The 17,540-nt window shown below is 45.1% G+C and overlaps 1 protein-coding gene across 1 annotated transcript in view; it reads right to left on the reverse strand.

The window, feature by feature from the left end:
- GAS7 (growth arrest specific 7) overlaps nt 1-17,540 on the reverse strand; it is a 202,123-nt gene that overhangs the window by 183,804 nt on the left and 779 nt on the right. The gene's annotated exons all lie outside the window — the stretch shown is intronic.

Here is a 17,540-nt window from a genome sequence, read left to right on the forward strand (position 1 = left end):
CTGTCCTGTGGCGCTAAGGGCCTTGTTCTCCAGGACGCTGATGTCAGCTCTCTGAGCTGACCTGGCTACACCTCTTCTGCCCTCATGACATGGCCATTCACACCTTTTAGGAGAAAGGCTGGTTAAGCCATATACCAAAATCAGAGCAAGATGTGCCTAATTCTGTAAGGCAAGCTCTCCTTTTATCCTCTTTAATTCAACCATTCATCCAAACAGCCATCAAATACTTACTGAGCCAGACCTCATAGATGCCAAGCACTGCACCAGGCCAGGGCAGTTACAGAGATTTATGAAGCAGATTTCCTGCCCTGGAGAAACTAAGAGTACAGTGCGGGGAAGCAGTCCTATAAACAAGTCATTGTGGTCCAATGCGGTATGTGCCATAACAGAGGGGGGTGCCCTATAGAAGCCAGAGGAAGAATGGGGAGACATCAAAGGCCATACTTGGCCTGGGTCTGGATGAGGATTATCATTCCCTAGACAGGCATGAGGGTTAAGGGACTCCAGTCAGAGACAGTGGCTCTGCAAAGGCACAAAGGCGTAAAGGTGTGTGCTAGGACAGGACAAGTGAGGAGGCCAGGGACGGAGGCCAGGCATAGTTTGTGCAGGCCCGTCAACCCTGACAAGGAGTGCCTTTACACTTGGGGGAAAGGGGAGCCACTGGAGATGACTCTTCGGGATCCAGGTTTTACAAGGATACCGTGGACGGCCATGTGAGACTAGGGTGAAAGTGGAGACACCAGCCCTAAACCTGGAATTCCTGGCTCAGTGGAAATACAAGAAATATTTACCAAGGATCAGGTTAGAACAGAAAATTTGCCCATTCCCAGGGGGATGTCTGATACCTTCAAATTGCCTCTCTCCAGCCCTCTCGCTAGGGGTACGGCCCTCCAACAACAACCGTTGCTCTTCCTCCCCCCGTAAACCATGAGAAAACCAAGTACAGGGGACTCTGTGATTATCAATCATGCCAGCTGCATGTCTGCATTGTAATAACCCTTTCCAACTTGCTGGCATCTCGCATCAGTCCTCATTTGCAAGACACTTGCAGCTCTAACTGAATATATATAGTCTTGCTGATTTTCAGTGAAGCATAATTTACACCTTCTACTGCTCCTCGAAGAAATCATTTCCCCAAGACTAATAATAAAGCAGACCAGCCAGCTAAAGGAACAAAGCACCCCAACCACCCTCTGGCAAGTGATCCAAAAACAAACCAGAAGGGTGCTGCGCTGGGAACCCCCTAGAGCAATGCTGATGGACAGAGAGGAATGTGAGACTCTAGCATCACATTATAAGGAGAATTTCTGTCCCATAAAGCCCTAGGGCTTCCAGGAGTCCCCTGGAGTCACTCTAGAAAGGAATGGGAGTGATCAAGGGCCTACACCATAGTCCAAGGAAGGTGTGTGCAGCCGGAAGAGCAGCAGCTCTTGGGTCCACACCACCTGAAGCCAACATCAATGAACAGCAGGCCTGTGAGTCCAAGACTTCCGGCAAACCCGACCCCCTGACTTCCGTTCACGCTCCAGCATGCTGTCCTCTTGGGCCGGGGGCCTAGTCAGGAAGGCTCAGGCCACAGCTGGCTCTACTGTCCTCCTGGAGTGCCTCGTAATGCCTTTGGCAAACTCCACTCCCAACATCTCCCAACTGGCAGGGCTCCCCACCCACCAAATATACTGGGATGACTCTACACAGAGAAGAAGCCTGACTACATTCTCATTCTGGCTATTTTCTCCTGGGTGACACAGAGGAAGTCCATCTGAAATTCTAAAGTTTATCAGGATCTCTGTGGCCACACCCACCATAGCGATCCTTAAAGACACACACAGATCAGGCCTCATAAGTTTCCTACTGCACTGAACACTCACAAACCCCAGCTCACTGTCTCTCTGATCCCAAATTCCTAATCAGCATGCACTAGTCATAGGGCCGGAGTAGCAAACAGACCCCTTTGGAAAAGCCACACCACAACAAGATCAGATTATAGGGTCAGGGTAGATGGGAACTGGGGTACAACAGTTTCCCACTACTGTACTGTGGTATCCTCTCCTACCCTCAAAGAACCTACAATGGTGCTCGAAAATTCAGCAGCTGGCTGGCTGTAAGAATCAATGTTCCCTTTGCCATGTCACAAAACACATCAACTTGAAAATACATCCACAGGTCCTGTGATCCCAAATGTGGAGTGTGCACTGACCGGCACTCTGAGCAGTAACTGGCCCATGGGTGTCTCAAAGGCCTCTGGATGCAATCTTCTGCAGAAAAAAATCTGTGTTTGCAGGCTGGTTTATCTGCCACGTGCTCTAAGATAAGATTCCCCTTACTTACTACCTGTAGTTAAGATTCTCATCTTGGTCACATCCAAGAAGGATCCAGATGGGAGGAGATTCAGACAACTGTGATGTTTTGACAAAGGATTTTCTGGTTTGTTTCTGGCCTAAATAAACCACGACAAAGCTGAAGACCTATCCACAGAAGGGCCTTGACTTCCTCGGGCAAACACGTCTTCAATGATGATGCTAAACCTTACAGAAAGACACTTGGAAGAACGAATATGCAAACTGAGTTGAGGTGACAAGAGGCAGAAAGACAAAGTCACCACCAGAAATTATGACCAAGATGTCTGGAGTGACTCTCAGGGTAGCAGGTTTCTTTTCCTAAGAAAAAACAAATAATAATGGCCAGCATTCTGAATGATGGATAGGAAACAAACATGGAACCACAGCAGCCGCCAGCATGTACTGAGCACTGACACCAGGCTCTCTGTGGAGCATTTCTGTTAAAGGTGACAACTCTAACTTTCAAGTGATCCTCTGATGTGGACCTTGTTATCCCCCTTTTAAAGCTAGGGAAACTGAGGCCCAAGGTCATGAAAGCAATGTATCAACAATCTCATACAGACAGCATCCAAATCCAGGTCTGCTAAGCTCTAAACACCATTACACCAGATTGCCTACACACTGAGAACACTCCCACTCCAGGATTCCAGAAGAAGTGACCCAGTAATCAAACAGTCCCAAGGCAGGTTGATTTCCCCAACTCCTGTGTTTCTCTCCAGCAGGAAATAATAATAGTCTACTGACCTTATATACAAAGTAACAATCCTACTTCATGCCATCCAAGTTTTTTGCTCCCACAGGGAGGATGTTTGGTCTGAGTAGTGCACACTGTCTTCCCCAATCTGTCTTGTTATCATAGTCTGAATGTGTAAGATGCCTAGGTAGAGATTGTATAAGAGTGTCACTCTGCAAACTCTATTATGTTTTTTCCCACGTGAAACCAAATAACTATCATGGGTGGCAAACCTAGAATCTTGTATTCATCAGCACCATAGCTGAAATTACTAAACTATGGTCCATTATTTTTAATGGAGTGCCTCTGCTTGGTTGTGCACCATGCACTGAATCTATAAAGATCAGAAACCCAATCCTTGACCTCAAAAAATCAACAATGTAGTAAGAGCAAGAGAGAATTCCCATACAGTGAAGTGAATGTAAGACATCCAGAAGGATGCAGGGGGTGCTGTGTCAGCAGTCTTCTCAAGAGATTAACACCAAAACCAAGTAACGAGAACAAGTTACTCTAGCTAAAAAGAAAAAAGAAAAAGACACCATAGCAAAGAAATGAGTAATCCAATCAAAAATGGGCAAAGAATTTGAATAGGCATTTCTCCGAAGACATACAGCTCACTGATAAGCACATGAAAAGATGCTCAAAATTATTAGTCATCAGAGAAGTACATAGCAAAACCACAGTGAGACACCCCTTCACAACCACTAGCATGGCTATAATTAAAAAGACAGATGAAAACAAGTCTTGATGAGGATATGGAGAAATTGGAACTCTCATACATTGCTGATGATATTGTAAAATGGTGCAACCACTTTGGAAAACAGTCTGGCAGTTTCTCAAATTATTAAACATGGAGTTGCCATATCACCCAGCAATTCCACTCCTAAGTATATACCCAAGAGAAATGAAAACATATATCCACACAAAACATGTATACAAACATTCATAGGAGCAATACTCGCAATGGCCAAAAATAAGAAACAACCCAAATGTCCATCAACTGATAAATGGATAAAATGTGGCAAACAGTCATATAATACAATATTATTTGGCCATAAAAAGAAATGAAGTGCTGATAGATACTAAGACATGGATAAACCTTAAAAATTATGCTAAGTGAGAGAAGCCAGTCATAAAAGGCTACAAATTATATTATTCCATTTATATGAAATGTCCAGAATAGGCAAATCTATAGAGACAAATTAGTGGTTGTCTGGGGGCTAGAGTGGTTGGGAAGAAACACAGAGTGACTACTAATAGGATAAGGGGCAATGAAAATGTCTTAAAAATGATCAAGATATTGGTTGTACAACTTAATGAATATGCTTAAAAAACACTGAATTGCACGCTGTCAATGGTATGTGCATTATATCTCAACAGAGCTGTTAAATAAAAAGGGAATGGGATTAAAAGAAAGGATGGGGGAGGAAGGTTACTTCAGAGAGAAGAAACAGCATGTGCTAGGACACAGCAAGAGAAAGCAGAGTTGCCATCCCAGAATTAGGTAGTTCCATGTGCTTTTGATAGCATTACGCATGTGAAAAAATGGCTAAAAACGCAGCTGGAGGAGTAGGCAGAGGCCAGGTCACGAAGGGCCTCGTAGATGAAGCTAAGGCATGTTATATTGTAAAGGCAATGAAAACCTATGAAAAGTCTTCAACAGGAGTGTTGTGAGATCAAACTGGCTAGAAAGGTCATTGCAGCGATGCTTTGGAGAATGGACATCTCCGAAGGATAAAAGAGATGGCCACTGTTAGGGGCCAGGGCAGTAATCCAGGCAAGAGAAGAGAGAGGTCAGTTCCAGAGCAGTACAGACCTGAGGGCTCCGCCAAGGGACTGTGGAGATGCCTGTTTTGCGGGGCTAACACCATGTCCAGTTTCCAGCCCTAGAACGTTAGCTTCTGAGCCCCACGACACTTTAAAAAGAGAATTTCCTTGTAACTGTACTTCTTATTCCCCTTCGCCCTCTATATCCATCCCCCCACTCCCCTCCCTTCTCCCCTCTGGCAACCGTCAGTTTGTTCTCTGTATCTATGAGTCCTGTTTCTGTTTTATTTGTTCATTTGTTTTTTTAGATTCCACATATAAGTGAAAAAAAAAGTCACGGGGATGTAATGTGTATAGCATAGGAGAAAAAGTCAATATTATTGTAATAACTTTGTATGATGACAGATGGTTACTAGACTTATTGTGATCACATCGTAAGGAATATGTCAAATCACTATGTTATACACCTGAAACTAATATAGTACGTCAACTATACTTTAATAAAATTAAATAAATAAATAAAATAAATCAAAAAAGAATTTCCACCCAGTCCCTTGAAATAAACCTTTCCTTTGCTCCAGGACCAAGGGAAAATGAAAAATGCTTAAGCCCTTTAGCAGCCTCTTGCATTTCACCTCTCCCAACAAACAGCCTTTTCCTCATTACAAGGAGAGCTTCTTCTGGGAGCATAGGGCAGCCAGAGACCCATCAGGCCCAGGTAAGAAGCAATTAAGACTAATTAGCCCAGCCTGAGCAGTAGCAACCATCACATAGCAGTTCTAAATAAACTGGAACTGGCCAGCTTTATTGCTTTAACTAGTAGGACCTGTGGCCTGAAATGCCCCTCAAAAGTGCTCTACAATCTACGTCTCAAAGTGTGGGCCCAACACCACCAGCAGCAGTATCTCCTGGGAGCTTGTTAGAAATCCAGGCTCTCAGGCCCACCCAGACCTTCTGAATCTGAATCTGCATTTAATAAGATTCCCCAGGGATCTGTGCCCACAGGTCAGAAGGCCTTGACCACAATGCTGCAGCAACCAGTCTTGCACTGTGACCTCAGAGGAGTCCATGGAAAAAGGTTTCTCCGACCCCAGCAGTCCCTCAATAGAAGCCTGAGGCAGCTCTCAGCATTCAACTTGGCATGATCCCCAGAACATGTGGGATGTACACTCCGTTAACAAGAGTGTGTACAAGGCACCAGCTACTCTCACCGGAGCCCTATGAAACTTAGATTCTGTAACTTGCCCGGGGTCTCACAGGTAGCAGGGGCTGAGCCAGGATTTGAACCCAGAACTGCCACACTTGCAGTGCACGCTGCAGCCCACATGGAGCGAGGTTCCACCCCACCCTTGGACATGGGCTGAGCAGTCCACACGGGGGTTGGCTGCAGGGCTCACGTTTCAGCCCACAAACCAAACCACACAGGCATCCAGCAACCCCTCGGAACCAATGAAGTGCCTCGAGATGTGGAGGCCCCGTCCCTGCTGCATATTCTTCTATCTGGCAAGTTCATCTGGCAAGTCCATCCCAGGCTCGCTCTCTCTCTCTCTGCCATCATGTTCACACTGCAGTCAAGACACTGAGCCTGCTGCATTCATGTCACTCACTCCCCACTCTGCTCTCCAGCCTTTCTTCCTCCATTGCCAGTTCCTGGTCCTGGACCCAGTAAAGCATTCCCGAGCCCCACCTCCACCCCGTGATCAAGGGACCCCTCTGGGAAAATAACACCAGTTGCCACCTACCCCTCCTACCTTTTTACCACCTCCGTATCTCTGTCCTCAAATTAAAAAGACTCAGAGAAAGGTCTAATTCCAAAACCTGTGTTCTTTCCATGACCCTGTATAACCTCATATAATCTACTTTTTTTAAAAAAAGAAAGTAAATGAAATCCAACCTAATTCCAGGTTTAATCATGACTTGTGAACTTAAAAACTCTTTTAGAGTACTAAAATGCTCTGCTCCTAAAATTGTAGCCCAAAGACCAATAGCATCAGCACTGCATGAGAGTCAGTAAGATAATGCAGAGTCTTGGCCCCCACCCCAGACCTATTGAATCAGAAACTGTATTTTAACGAGACCCATGTATTTGCATGTACTTTACTGTCTGAGAAGCGCCAGCCTTGATGCCCTGCAGTGATGTCGTGATGCCATTCAGGTAGATTCTTTGTGCCCACACCAGAAGACAGGCCCCAGGAATGAGAAACCTTCTCTAATAATATAGAAATATTAGACTGAGTGCCAGATTAGATTTTGTGTTGAGTATGTCCTTGATTGTCAAAAACTCAACAGTTTTTCACTCAAAGCACAACAAAGGCTTGTAGCTATTTATCAATAAAACACCCTCTAAATGAGAATGGTAGACTTAAAGTTCCTATTTCTATTTCTAAATTATATTATGAATCAAAAACAAATGCCTCAATGACACTCTTCCATGAGCCACTGCTAAAATAAGGATCCTCTGTCATGATTAAATTAGAACAAGGGCTTATTTCTGTAGAATTTTTCAAGTACCATCTCTAAAGAGTTTTTATAACTTAATTAGTTTTTTGTTGACTAATCCTGGAGTTCTCTGTGCATGACAAGCAAATGAGAAGGGAGGAGGAATTAAGGCATCTGAGAAAGAACAATGGATGCCAAATGTCTGGAATGGCTTTCATTCCTACAGAACGAGTGTGAAACTGAAGTCTTTTAGAGAGGTCACCTGCCAGAGTCACCCTGGAAGGACAATACATCCCCAAGGGCTCCCAAAGAAGAGCTGCTAACCTTGGCTCTATGTCTTGAGGAGCTCAGAGCACACAGTAGGTACTCAAATAGAAATAGTGGATTTTGTTGAACCAAAAGTTGTGACACGTATTTACTGGAAAGAAAAAAAATCCTAGGAAATCTGAGATCAGGCCAAGTACCAGGCAACTACCTACTGGTGTGCCCCACAACATGCTAGATGCAAGGATAGCTTGGAAGAGGGGAGAGCTGATTTCAGAGAATGGTAAGTGTTCATCCTGGCTCTCAACTGCTAAGGACATCTGCTGAGGCCTGCACTGTGGCTTTAAGTTCTTGCAGCAGTGGAAGCTGGTCAGACATGCAGGATCTCTGGCCTCATCCCAGACCTACTGAGTCAGAATTTGCAACCAACAAGATCCAGGGAATTCATTTTGAGAAGCTTTGCTCTAGAAGCACTGAAATTAGTTTGAGAAGCACTGCTCTAGGTATGGCCATAAAATAGTGAGAATGAAAAAGACCGGAAATAAGGACATCCCCCAAGTGGGTGCACATGTGGTGGGCAACAGAGCTGTCTGCATATATTCAGCCTGCTCCTTTGCTCATTCTGAGCACATAGTAGGATCGCATTTTCCTTCCCACTTAAACTTAGATATGGCTATGCTTTAATCAATGAAATGTGAACATAAATGTCACATGCCACTTCTGGGAAGAAGCTTTAGGAACCACATGCTGTTTATTAACATGATCACCAGCAAGATTCCAGATAGTGGTTGCTCCATCATTCGGGGTCCTGGAGGTCTCACAGCCCCAAACCAATTCGCAACAGACTTGCAGCATGAGGAAGAAGTGAAACTATGTTATTTTAACCACTGCCCATTTGGGAGTTGTTTGTTATGGCAACATATCCTAACCCATCCTGGCTGATATAGCACATACATCCATAACTATTCACCATTTCTAGAATTTTCGTTACTCCCCACTGAGAACTGCTCAAACTCATCATTACTCGAGGGTAGGATCTCTTTGTAAATCCTGAACAGTTTAACTTACTTAACTCAATCTCCCTCTTCACTCTTCAGACTTCACCTCAATAGTTATCTTATTTTCTCTTTCCTCCAGATTTCCTCACATATTTATGCTTTTATCTTATTGTAGCATATGCATTTTAGTAAGCTGCTTTAAATTCTTTTTGCAATAAGGTGATAGACAGATAGTCACACGTACAGACACACCAGACTTGGCTCCAAACGAATTTTAGCTGTTTCCAAAAAAAAAAAATCAAATCCACCCCTCTAAAGACAAAGATTTGCTGTTACTGAGGATATTTAAAAGAACTTGGCCCTGGGCCAGCAAGTATTTCTTCAACCTGTTCTTTCTACAAAAGGATACTTACAGAATGCAAGGCACACACGTTCCCTGCTTTTAAAAAGCAACACTCTCCTGGACATACCATCTCTTTTTGCCTTGTCACAGGTGAAATCTGAACTATGCTAATTCCATGAAAATACTTAGCATCATTGACCAAAAGTTTTTACTTTTAAAATTCAGCATCATTATAGTGATTAAGCCTCTTCTGCATGTCTGACCCTGCACTAGGCACAGGTGAACCTTATTTTAACAAATTCCTCTTGGTGGGCAGTTAAACTGTAAATAGAATTTACATTCTATTAGAAAGAATGCTGCAATGGGCATTCTTACAGCTCATCTATCAGGTGCTTCATGAGTCCAAATTTTTAAAAGTCCAATTGCTGGATCAGAGGGCATGTATGCTAGTAAGGCTTTTAAGATATACCCTCCAAGGAGCACATGATAATTTTCCTATACCCTTACCAATACTCATTCTTTTTTTTTTTTTGACAGTTTTCATTAAAGCTATAAAGCTATCTTTTTTAAAATCTGCAATTCTTTGATTACTAGTGAGACTTAATATGCTGATGACTTTGTATATCTTTTATTATAAAGTATCTATCCAAATTCTTTGCTCATTCTTATACTGATGTGTTTGTTTTTATTTTTTAGATAATTTATAAAAGCATTTTCTGCATTAAAGATATTGACATTTCCCCGATTTTTAATTGCTTTTTACATCATTTTTTTAAGGAAAAGGTCTCTGGTGACAGAATGAACAATTCACAGAAGAGGAAAATCCAGTAGGGAAAAGCGCATCCCAAATGATCTGCAAGAGGTGAGGCCCCTTGCCCTCCAGTTCATCCGCCACCAGGTCCTTTTGACGTGACCTGCAAATATATTTCAATCCATCCACTTCTCACCATCTCGCTTCCACCACCATACTCTGAGCTTCCGACTAGTCTCTTGGCTTCCCTTCTTGTCCTCTTCAAACCCATTCTCCACACTTCAATCAAACCAAAGATTTTCTGCTATGCTTGGAAACTACCTACCAAACACTAAAAAATGGGGCGGTGGTGGGGGGAGTAATTATGTAATGTGATAGAGGTGCTAAATATTGCTACAATGGTAATAATGTTACATGTATAAGTGTATCAGATTAACACATTGTACACCTTAACTTTACCCAATGATGTCAAATATAGTCAATTAAAAAAAAAAAATCATTACTAGCTTGAAATTAGCCATGGTAGAAAACATCTACACCCCCGAAACTGGCAAAAGCCACAAATCAGGACTTTCTTCTCTTCACCTTCCACCCTCCACCCCCAGAACCAGTGAAGGCAGAAGAAGCCTTAAACAATGTTAGAGAATGATACCTGTCCTCCCAAAAATTGCTGAGGAGAGAGCTCCAGATGGAGAGATCTTACAGACAGGAGACTGTCGCTGGCAATTGTGTGGATAGGCAAAGAGACCCACACAGTGGGAGGAAAGCTCAGCAGATGCCCAAATGACATTGAGGAGCAGCTGGACCCTTAGAATGATGTTTTTTAGTTAAGTCCCCCAGAATATAAGTACAGATCTGGGGAAAGGGCAAGAAATCCCATATTACTTGACAGTACATTTCTTCCGCCATGCAGAGTAGGGACTCAAATTAAATTCCTATAGAAAAATAGAAGTTACATATATTGGGGTGGGTGTGGTCTCTATCCAATTTACCTGCCTCCCTCTCTGTCCCATCTCAACCTCTCCTACCCTGTTCACCACTCTCCAACTATTCTAGAATATTCTGGTTCTCTCAAGTATGTCAAACATACTCCCCTCTTCAGGGTTATTTGTATTTGAAGTGCCTTCTGCCTCAAATGATTTCTCCTGAGATACTGACATGGTTGGCCCCTGTGCATCATTCAGATCTCTGCTCAAATATCACCTCCTTAGAGAAGGCTTCTCTGACAGTCTTACTGAACCTCTTCCTGCACTCCCCCACTCCATCACAGTACCATTTTATTGGCCCCATACTACTTCAAAATTATATATTTTTTTGCTAGTGCTAGTTTACCATCTTCCCAACTAAAACTTCTTTTCTGTGTCTTCACTGCTTCACCTCTAGCATCTACAAAAGTGCTCACAGCCCATCATAGGCACTCAATCAGGAATTGCTGAATAACTGAATGATCAACTTTTGAACAGGGATTGGCAAACTACATACAGCCTATAAGCTAAGAATGGCTTTGACATCTTTAAATGGTTGAAAACAAAACAAAAAAGGAATAATAATTCATGGCACATGACAATTAAAACGAATTCAAACTTTAGTGTCCATAAACAAAGTTTTATTGGAACACAACCACACCCATTAATTTGGGGATCATCTTTGGTTGCTTTCACGCTCCAAGGGCAGACCTGAGTAGCTATGACAGAGACCATACGCCCACTCTCACGGCTTCTCATTGCCTCACGGCTTCTCACAGCCTCTGGCATACTACAAATCACAGTGACGCAGCTACAACTTGATTTTGCCTCTTGGCCTGCATAGCCTGAAATGTTTCCTAGACCTTTACAGGAAAAGTTTTCCAACACAAGTTAAGGAGGAGGCTTTGAAAAATGTTTCTGAGGGAGAACAGACAGGCTTGCTAACTTAAAGGAAGTGGGAAGAAGAGACAATGTCAGGTGATGTAAACAGACAGAAGGTGATGACAAACACTCCGGTGTGGAGGGTGGGGTTAGAAGGCAGTGAAAGGAAGAAAGAGATTGAGTTTAGTTTGGACATGTGAAATTTGAGTACCTGGGGATCGAATCTGGATACCAGCTCAAAAAGTGAGACAAATACAATGAACCAGAAAATTAACCTAAAAAAAACAAATATTTATCAGATGGTAGATAGGGAAGACACTAAGTGTGAAAGAGTCCTCTTATGTGTCCACAGAAACCTCACACAATTCATACACCTGTTACAACTAAACCTCCACAATGTTACCCCATGCTCTGGTCTACCAAAAGACAAGCCAAACCGTCCTGCTGGCCACCATTTCTACTTCTCTCCATAGGGACAAACACCTTTGTCATTACAGGGAGAGAAGAATATAATAATTTTGCAATTAAGTGTAGGGGATCAGTCCTAACATTCTGTTAGAAAGCTTGTCATGTGCCACCTTGCTGCTGTGAGTAATAAGGGAGCAAGCTGGGAGAACAATGTCCCCTGGAGTGGCCTGACAAAAACCCTAATACCTTACATAAAAACAAGGCTTCCTGGTTTACCAAACATTTTCTTTCACCAGTGAAGTGGGGCCTAGCATCCATGATCAGAGATGAAGTTGACCAGGCTATCAGAGAAGAGCTGGGCTTTTTTAGGCTGAGAGGAGTACAAGAAGGTCAGCATCTCATTCACGTTTCTATGTAGTAATGACCTGCAGAGATTCACATGGTGGTTAACAGATGTCAGGGATTCCTGCCGACTTGTTGCTAAGGGAACTTTTAAGAACATGTCCAAATCCATAAGCCCTGCCCACTGCTTTGAAGCCCTGTGGTGAGGTCACCTGACCAGCACCACAGCAGTGAAGAGGGGACAGAGTCTTCCTGAGCAGAGGCGGACAGTGGGGGGCGGCGGGGGGGAAGGTAGGTTTGCAGACATTCAGAGCTACAAATGTGGCCACAGCCCCCAATCAAAGGGCAGGATGACAGTGAAGTTGCTGGAAGCAGCACCTTGGTCTTTTCCACCACAATTACATACTCAACAAACCACCAGCCCTAATTACACCTTTTGTGAACAGAGCTGAAGACCGCCTTAAAAACTATTGGCAAGAGGGACAAGGCCACGCCCATTTTAGGCAATTTTCACATTACAGAAAAAAATGCCCTGTATTAAAATCAATTTGTGTAATATATCAAGCCTCTACTAGATGTCGGACAGCTCAGATACACTGTCTATTAATAACCAGCACCAAATAGCTCCGACCTGAAAATGCTGGACTGGTATGTCAATGGCAGTGGACTGACCCAGGCTTTAGGGACAGGAAAATCAGGTTTCGAATTCAGCTGCATCATTTATCATGTGGCCTTTATAAAGAAATCCAGGGCATCTTGAAAAAACATATATCCTCCAAAGATGGCGAGGTAGAATGGCCAAATCTCCCGCATTTTATCTCCTTCTGGGGGCTCTCTCTTCTGTTTGGCCTGGCACTGCTTCTCTGTAATGGATCATCTTTCTCAGGTGTGTTCTCCCCACCCTTCTGAGTTAGCTGGTCTACAAAATGGCCCTCAATGAACCTGCTCTCCCAATATCTACACCTGTATGCACCTCTTTCCCACAATGAATCTAGACTGGTCCTATAACTCACTTTACCAATAGAATGTGCCAGAAGTGATGTGACAGTTCTGAGATGAAGAACTGACAATTTCAACTTGTATTCTTGGATGTGAATCCCCATGTAAAAACTTCAACTGCTCTGCTGAAGAGAAAGGCCACATGCAAAGGCCATAGAGGATAAGACGCCACACAGAGAAAAAAGACACACGGAAAAATACCAAGGCACCAGACATGTTGAGTGAAGATGCATTTTGGAGGTTCCAGCCCAGATGAGCCTCCAGGACTCCAGTCCCAGTCTCCAACTGCCTACGAATGCAAGGGAGATGCCAACACAGACCAGCAAAAGAACCACCTAGCTGACACTAAGTTTTGGGGTGGCTTGTTACTCAGCAAGAAATAAGACATCATTCCTTAATTATCCATAGCACAGCCCACTCCTGCAGTTCCACATCTCTCTGCCACAGCCACACCTTGTGAACTCCTGCAGGACAATCACATGAACCCAAAAATGGGAGAAGAGAAGGTAGAGAGAAAGCGATCAAGTTCAAGAGTGACCCTCTGCAACTGTCTAGTTCCACTGGCAAACAGCATCACATTCTGTTAGTATCTCTGAGGTCCAGACCTTACAGCCAGATCATGGATTCTAAGAACAGCATGTATATCAAGGAAAGCTCTGTTGTGTTTGCATTCCAATCTTATTAACCCCCAGAATTATTTCCCAAAAGCTCTGGTAGTTTTTCCAGATGCCTTACAGCAGGGATTCCCAAGCCCCAGGCCAGACCACTAAGGTCTGCAGCCAGTTAGGAAGTGGGCCGTACAGCAGGAAGTAAGTGGCTGGTAAGCAAGGGAAGCTTCATCTGTATTTGCAGCAGCTCCACAGAACTAGCATCACCACCTCAGCTCCACCTCAGATCATCAGGCATTAGATTCTCATAGGAGCACAAGTCCCTGGTGCCAAAAAGGTAGGGGACCACTGCCTTACAGTATCTTCCAGGTCCCTGATTTCTTCTCTCCATTCAAGGTAAGAGCAGTCCATAAGGAATTCCTGGGCCAGGGTTTGGCTCTCCAGCTACTGAACCTGTCCAGTCATTGGACCATGTTTGACTCTCCAGCTCTTCTGGGCTCCTTCCTCCATCTACCTTTCCCAGAAGCTATTTCTCAGCCTCCATGTACCCCAGAAGTCTGGTGGAAATCTCCTCCCCTACAGGGCCCCCAAGACTATGGAGGTGATCTCAGGCCTGACTTGGAGCCCACAGAATGTGCTTCTGCAGACTCCAGCCCTGTCTCAGGTCTCCATCACAGCTCCTCCTCAACCATGTATCTCAAATGTTAGAATTCTCGACTCCTCTCCCTCTTCATGGCTGAAAAGATCCTCAAGAAAGATTTTTCAGGCTGCTTTTATCTAAAGACTTTTATGTCTCATAGGCAGCAGCTGTGGGTCTTATCTATTAGGCCTCCTCCCTTTCCTGGGAGGAGCTGGTTCCTCTCCCTGGCAGTCGCCGGGAGGCTGCCCCATGCCTTGAACAGCCAGGATCCTTGGGGCTAGCCATTGGTCCCACCAGGGCCTTCCACACTTCTCTGCCTGAGGTGAGGTTTTCCTAAAAGTTGCCCTAGGAGTCTTGACCAAAGATTTCCCCAGGAACCAGGATCGAAATCTACCTAACTGACATCTCCCCAGGGACTGGCTGGCTGCCAGGGCAGATCTGCCAGCTCTCTCAGAGTTAGCTCCCAACTCCCCTCCATAGGGTATGCTTCCCACAAAGCTTGGGCTCTCAGTTCCCCTTTTTTCATATAAACAAGGAAGAAATTCTTGAGGAGTGCCCATTTTGCACATACTACTCTCAACCCCTAGCACTATTTTCCATCAAGATGGGGTTTCCCGGTATCACTCCACCAGAAAGCAAAAGGTACACTGGGGTGGGAGTTACAGTGGAGGTGCCATTCTCAGCTGTGCAGCCACCAACCCACTCCTCCCCCAGGAGGCTGGTATCATCCATTCTGTCTGTACTGGTGTCCCCAGTGGCTCCTCTGGCCTTCCAAAAGCTCAGCCCCCAGCAAGCTCAGTGTCAGGCAGCCCTTTGGCAGACATCCTATGAGGTTCACTGCCTCCAGGACCGATGGGCCCCTTCTCCGGCCTCCTCATTTCTGCACTGTCAGCTTTGATGAACACCTGGCTGGTGTTCCCCTGGACTCGTGTTTCCATATGCTGGCCAGTCCATCACGAGTGACTCCCTTGGGAGCACTGCACTCTCCACAAAGTGCATCTGTATTTGAGGACTCACCCCATCCCAAGGGCTTGCATAGCCTCCATCCCTGCCCAGTCCTCAGCCTTGAGATCCAGCCTGCTCACAGACGAGGCTCACGGACAAAAAGGGCCAGAGCTACCATCCCCTCTGTTGAAACCCCAACACCCTGGGTCCTGAAGAGCCTCAGGGCTCAGGCCCCCCTGCCTCCACCTGTGTGAAAGCCAGCTGGCTCTGAGTGAAATCAAACTTCAGGATTAGCAGGAGAGATGCTCCAAGTGGGAAGGAGCAGCTGTCCTCATTTTAGCCCCAATATTTCAGCCACTCCTTAGGGATGCTGTCACCACCATGCTGACCTCAGGGGCTACACTTTCCTTTTCCCACATGGATCCATACCCTTCCCTCACTGGCCTTATAACACAATTGAGCCCAGGCTATCATGTTTAAAAGAAAGACGGGCACAGGGTAATATTGACCATCTGAGCTGCTAACCAAAGTTGCAAGCATTACTCCTTGGGCAATTTCCTTCACTTCTCTCAAATTCAGTTCACCTGCTTTAAAATGAGGGCTGGTGCTCAGAGCTATCAGGGGAATTGGTGACAGTGCATGTACTATGCCTAGCACCTAGTAGGTACTCAACGAATGGAAGCTCCTCTCAGCAGCCCTGCTTACACAGATGCCACTTTTGTTGCAGGTCACCAGGTGGGAGTCATCCGAAAGAAAGCCCCTTAGGCATCAGAGATTTCCTAAGTATGTCTATGCCATAGAATGTGACTGACACACCCAAGACTGTCCCAGCTGATCACTCAGCTTGTTCCCTGAATCTGGTCCACCCTCCCTTTCCCCCACTAAGAAATGCAGAGAGAGCCATTCCACTCTTGCTAACACAGCCTACAAACCCACCAGCTTCACACCCACCCAAATACAGCCGGCTGAGTCCAGCCAGGGACACTCCGCACCAGACAGACATCTGACAGCCAAATTTCCACATCGGTATTTCCTCGAAAAGTGTGGCCACCAGAGGAACTCTAAAATAGGAGTCTTTCTCAAGGCTTTGGAGCTAGAAAAAAAGGAGGCGCCAGGTCTTCAGAAAAATACACTTGCTTTCTTTCACATCCCAATTTCAAGTAAGAAACTGGGAAAGCTGAGAAACACACCTGAGCCTCTTCTTCACTCATAGGTTCTCAAAATACAGAACCAAGAGGGTTAGGGACCATACGCTGCCTGCCGCCAGCCCACGAAAGCACCTTCCAGCCTAAACTTTGCTCAAATGCTACTAGGTGATTCGTTTAGGAGGGATTTTATTGTTTTCCTCTGAACCTGAAAAAAACATAATGTACCTTTATGAGGCCAGGCTCTATTTTTGATAATGTTTCCACAGGATACTTTTCGGGGAAACTCACCCTATCATCATTTCACCTTCTTCCTTCCTTCCTTTCCTTCCTTTCTCGACTTCCGAGTTACACTGGAGCATTTTCAGTCGAATTTTGCTACTTTGTTCTTTGTGAAGTAGGTCAAGGGTTAAATTATAAATAAGTTCAGTCTCCATGATTTGGGCAGCATTTTACAACGGTTCTGTATACTTACACAATTGCGGTAACCACACATGTAATCTATACAATAATCCCGGTGTCAGGCAGCCTTTTACTATAGAATATGTCCTGTAAGGTCACAAACACACACAGGACTTTAGAAACTTGGGATCCCACTCTCAGGCTGTGACCATGAGCTCAGTGATTAGAGGACAGAGAGGCCTCCCAACTGTCACCTAGACAATAAACGGCCAGCTGACTTGGCTCAGTAGGTCCCCGATAGCCCTGGGGCCAGGCCAGAGGCCCCGGAACAAACCACTTTCAGGTTCTGAAAAGAAGGGAGTGCTGGCGGGGGCTTTGGCACCCCTAGGTCAAGCCTGCTGACGGGGGCTCCCGCTGGTGGCCAGTCAGGCTCAGCTGACCAGCAAGTGGGCGTCTCCGAGGCGGCCAAGCAGCCTGACCCAGGGCAGCAAGACCGTCCACACGTCGGCGGGTTCCGGGCTCCCAAGTGGAGACACCGGGCTGTGCGGCAGAATAGGTGCCACTCTTCCG

This window comes from Pteropus alecto, unplaced genomic scaffold (genome assembly GCF_000325575.1).
Source record: "Pteropus alecto unplaced genomic scaffold, ASM32557v1 scaffold398, whole genome shotgun sequence".
In the NCBI taxonomy this organism is placed as follows: Eukaryota; Metazoa; Chordata; class Mammalia; order Chiroptera; family Pteropodidae; genus Pteropus; species Pteropus alecto.